The following is a 5,373-nucleotide window of genomic DNA, read 5'->3' on the forward strand; positions in this document are numbered from 1 at the left end:
AGCAGGTACAACAATTATTGGTATGGTGTTTTAAAGCAAGGGAAGAGAGTAAAAGAGTAACACAAAAAGATTTGTCGGCAGTCATGGCTAGGTTAAATCCTTCAAAGTGAGAGCAAGTTGCTCTTCATTCCGCAGATTTCAATATGCGCCGTAAGCTATTCCCCCCTCCCACCCCAACACACACACACTTCCTTCTTAAACCACCCAAAAATTTTTCCCAGGTTATGTGACCTGAAAACATTTAATCAATAAGCTTGCACAGCAGGAAATACAGAAAAAAAAACTCATTATAAGGAGTGTACCATCGGCTGAGAGGAAACGCAAGAGCTGGTGCTGCAGCTTGATGTTCAGCTGGCGCAGCTCCTCGTTTTCTTTTCTCAGCTTCTGCACCTCATTCTCTACTGCTGTCTGCGTGCCACTGGCCATAAGGTCGTCCGTTGCGGCCTGCTGCGCGAGCATCCGCAACTTTTTGATGTTTCAAATCTGCAGTAGTTAACACAGTGTCAAAACACATATTCACCCATATTGTCTTTAACATTATAAAAAAAAATTCAATTTCTTTGGACGCAAACTGCAGAAATGCTTGCATGTGACACAACGTTACTGAAAACCTATTAAACATCACATTTCATTACAAGGTTCGGGTTTCAATTGCGCATACATACATTATCCCGTGCCAGGTCTCTTGGGCGTTTTGCGGGGCGCGCGACTGCTCCACGATGTCATTGACCAGAAATATGTTGGTCCATTTCTTCTTTGGATTCTGGAAAGAAAAGAAATCTCTATTAGGGGTATGTTCGCACAATTTTCCATACATTGATTGTAATGATAAAATGCAAGATAATGTTTCCTGCACCAAGCCTTTTGCAGCAGCTTCTATTCTAAATTATTTAATTGACAGTGCCTATCTGGCCATCAGCCAGAATTCCCCCAACACTCATCAGAGACTGGATGCTCAATTGAGTAGTCTGTCCTTTTTTTTAGAATGAATCATTTTCGCCACTGTTCAGCAGCAGTAACAAACATTGCTATATGAAACTGCAGCCCCAGGTTTTTTTGTTTATGGGGGTTCAACGTCCCAAAGGAACTCAGGCTATGAGGGATACCGCAGTGAACAGCTTCAGAAATTTCTACCTCATAGGGTTCTTTAATGTGCACTGACCGCACAGTACACGGGGCCTCTAGAATTTCGCATTCATGTCAAGTTTTCAAGAAACAATGCAGAATCGACACTTCCTTCCTAGTGTGGCGTGAGAACCTCTGTCACATTTGGCAGCTTTCTCGGCTACAGAGGCCTTCACAGTTTGATATTCAATACACGCACCTAGGAGATGGTCATCAACTGAGCTGTAACCGAGAGCAGTGAAGTATACATTTTATGCTTCCGAACTAGTCCCAAGTGATACACCCCCCCCCCCCCCCAAAAAAAAAAAAAAGCAACGGGTTCACCCTGGGAAGACCAGCCACTCATCACTTGTACATAAGACAGTTCATTACTACAACTGAAGAATGCCTGGAGGGGCGCCAGTGAGAAAAAAAAACGTATTCACGAGGCCCAGTTGATGGAGGTGCCGGGGGAATTTCAGCCGGGCAACTCTACCATCTACCGGACACTGCCAGATTAATTTCGTTACATCCATCAACATGCAACATGCTGCAAACAGGACGGAATTCGCAAACCTGCAAGTTGAACGTGAGAACTGCACAACAGTGGTGCGCGTTACGAAAGGCAGAAAAGCTCAAGAACACATTCCTATAGCCCTGACAAGCAAATTCGAGTGCTGTAACACCGTCAGCACGCTTAACAGGAACGCTCGCTTGCGCGTCCTGCACTGATATTACAGCCTCTGAGCGCTGGGCGCAGAGTCCAAGACTATACTGCGCGGTATGTTTGCGGACGTTGGAGACAGCTCATGCCCTGCTTCCACTTTAATTTTGTCTCAGACACAGCGGCCGACGCCCAGCGGCACTAACGTCAGTGGAAGACAATCGCTCGAGCGTCCGTGTTAAGCGTGCTCACGGCGGTACACACATAGAGGCTGAATGAAGTTTCAATATCAATCAACGCCCTACGTAAATACACGGGTAGCTACAGCTGCTGCAAAGTAGAAATTACAAAAGTACTCAGACAGTAATAAAGGTGTTCTTACCTGTCATCTGTAGGATTTCTGCGTCGTAGTATCCGCCCTTTGTTTTCTCATCCCCCTCCCAATAAACCTGATAGATATTTCCCGCCGCAAAATCTTCCGTGCTCTTTGGGTGGAAATCTTTCACAAGAACCGATGAAGTGACTTTTTTCACGTAGTCAAGCAGAAACTTTACGTATACGTAAAACACCATTGCACTGATGCACACTCGGGAGCAAGTCACCAACGTCGCGCAGTATAGAACAAAAAGGATGTTGAAACGGTTGGAACAAACTCTCTACATGATGTTTTGACAACGTAATGGTGTGTGTGGTGCTGCAGTCTTGTCAAACAAAAAATTGCATGCTGATGAGACTGCACACAGCTTTAGCGCGTTGCTAAACAGATTGAGTTATTATCTGTATTATATGTTGCAAATGTATAGTAGTTAACTTTGTAAGCGCCACTTTCTTTTTGGCTAGATTGTAGCGTTTGCCTTGCTGGGAGAGGCGGGCACGCATTGAAGCACGCTATAAAACAGAAAAAAGGAAAGGAGAGGCGGGCGCGCGGAATTTCCCGCGCAGTCTGTCGTCGCCTCCTTGGCTGTACGTTCCATCTGTCTTCAGTGTCGTTCTTGCACCTTATACATGCCAACGCCTCATCTACTTGTACAAGCCTGTTACAAGCGTGCAAAGGAGGTGCTGCAACATGCCTCCCAAAAAACGCTACCGCGCCTATTTGGAGCCAAATGCGCTATCACCGAAAATTCCGCGGCAGACGACATGGAGCCGGCTGCAAAATGAATCCGCTGCAACTTCTCAAGCACCGCAGGTAATTCACCGACTTGTTTACGTCATATGCTAGGGCCCATTCACTTTCTGCGGCGAAAAGTTTTACATTCCATGAACTCATAAAGAATCCGCAAGTGTTTTTTTTTTTTTTTCCGAGCTGGGCAATGTTGCAAAAGCGACCTTTGCCATTAGGCTTGCGAGCCGTGAGGAAAAGCCCGCTTTTCAGTGAATTTTTGAAGCAAAACGCGGGGCGAGCAAGTGCATATTTGTGGGTGTGGATGCGGAAAGGAGGTACGGGTCGCTGCGAAATGAAAGGCATTGCAGAAGTTGAGCGAAGTAGGGACAGCAAAGAAGGGCAAACGGGTGCTGGAGCTGGACAGCTCGAAACGCCGAGCACCGGCGGCACGGATCATGACGGCGCGGCTGCTGCTGTGCGATGTGCGTGCATTACCGACTTATTCGTTTATTCTGTATTTCAACTTGCCCCCCCCCCCACCACTTTTTTTTCTTTGTGAAAGGGGGTGGGGGAGAAAGCTTAAGTCAGATTTTTTTTTTGCGGAATCGCGAGAACCTAGGGTCCTTACACCCACCGCAGGCAGTGGTCATGCTCTTGCCTGCGCGGTAAGCATCTAAAGAGAGTTCCTGAAAAGGCGGAACTTACATGGCCTATCAACGTCCAAAACATTGTATGTGATGGATGCAGACGGCTGATAGCAGAACGCAGCATGAGAAACAGGGCTAGGAAACGGAGATGATGAATTGATGCGGCATAAACCATGGCAAAAAAGTTTCTCGCATCAAAGATTGCGGCAGAAGAGAACAAGGCAGCGCGGGTGTACAATGATCAGGAAAAAAAAGCACTCCGCAGCATCGAATTAAGAGGAACAAGAAACAGAAGCAGAAGGAGACTGGTGAGGTGAAATGTGGATCGAAATATTGCGTTGTGAGGGCCTTTTGTAACATAGCCAGGCTGAAATACAGCCAAATAGCAGCCAAATTGGATGTAGCCGCCATCATTTGGGGACTTGAGCACAGGCGCCAATGAAAAATGCTGCGTATAGAAGAGTTCATCAACATAAATGCAGTCAAACACGAACTCCAACTGAACACTATAAATGTGTGAGAGGTGTCGACTACATCGGCATACTATATGTAGATGTGGCAAACATGAGTTTACGTGTCGTACATTAGCCACCACCTGTCATTTCTCACCATCCTAGGCGATGGTGTAAAATACATCCGAGGAAATAAAGCTCTGATTACTGACAACACTTGGTTAAGTATGCAACAAATGCCGAGAAGTATGCATGCAATTCTGCTCTGACATCATCTGTGAGCAGCACGGATTGCACTGATACTTTTTAAAGCCCGTAGTAATTTTTATGGAAAATTCCTCTGCATACCAGTAAGAATGACAAAAAGTAAAAACACTGAGCCCTCAACATAGCGGATCTCTCAGGTCTCTCTCTTTGTCCAGCAGAATACCGGTTCAGACAAATCTTCTCATGTCAGTGTGTGAAGCTCACTTTATAGCACTGTGAGAGCTGGAGCCGGTCACTTGGTCAGCATCTTATCACAGCCAGTGGCAGAGTTGTCTGCAGTGGATGCAATTACAACTGCTGCCCTCTCACATCCATTCCCATTTCGTCAGCTGGGGTAGTCTCAAATGCTCAATCTGGGTAAAGAACAAGCGGTGTGAGGATGGAGCCACAATTCAGCATTAATTGGGCTCACGTCATGCCATGATAAGATGCTGACCCACTAATCGGCCAGATTTCTCAAAGCATGCCACTCGGGATTTCGTCACTGTCTGATGTAGCTAATACGTTCCTCGTTTGTTTATTCTTTGCAGTCAGCTGCAGTAAATGAGATAACAAGAGGGGACGCTGAGGTTACAGACGAACAAACTGAGAGTGAAGAATGTCTGCTGCCACTACCTCAGCTCTCTGAACAAGCAGGAAGTGCTGCCTCTTTTAACCAGAATGCTGAGCAGGGAGACCCTGATGTGTATGAGTAAGCTGACGACCCAGATGATGATCTTTCTGATTTCATCGCAGCCAACTCAAAGACGACTCTTCCTGGCCAGTCCACAACCCGACTGCAAGCCATGCTCCTGATATTATCATTTGTTGTGGCAGCTAAGCTACCATGGACACAAGTTGACAGCTTGCTCAAGCTTCTGAACGCCCTCTTTGCTGAAGAGGTTTTTCCTTCAACCAAATATGGCTTTCGAAAACTGTGGAAGCTTCAGCAAAAAATGGTGAGCATTCATGCCTTCTGATCACCTTGCCTTCTGCTCACAGACTTGCCAGTTCTTAATTGATGGCAATGGTGCCAGCCACTGGCGTTGCCGAATTTGTTCAGAAGTTGCAAGCCTAGGAGAGGTTTTGAAGAAGGGGAGCTTTTTCATCACTCTTAACTTGAAGCGACAACTGCAACAGCTCCTGAAACGCATG

Source organism: Amblyomma mixtum, chromosome 3, assembly GCF_055824585.1.
Source record: "Amblyomma mixtum isolate Tamu chromosome 3, ASM5582458v1, whole genome shotgun sequence".
In the NCBI taxonomy this organism is placed as follows: domain Eukaryota; kingdom Metazoa; phylum Arthropoda; class Arachnida; order Ixodida; family Ixodidae; genus Amblyomma; species Amblyomma mixtum.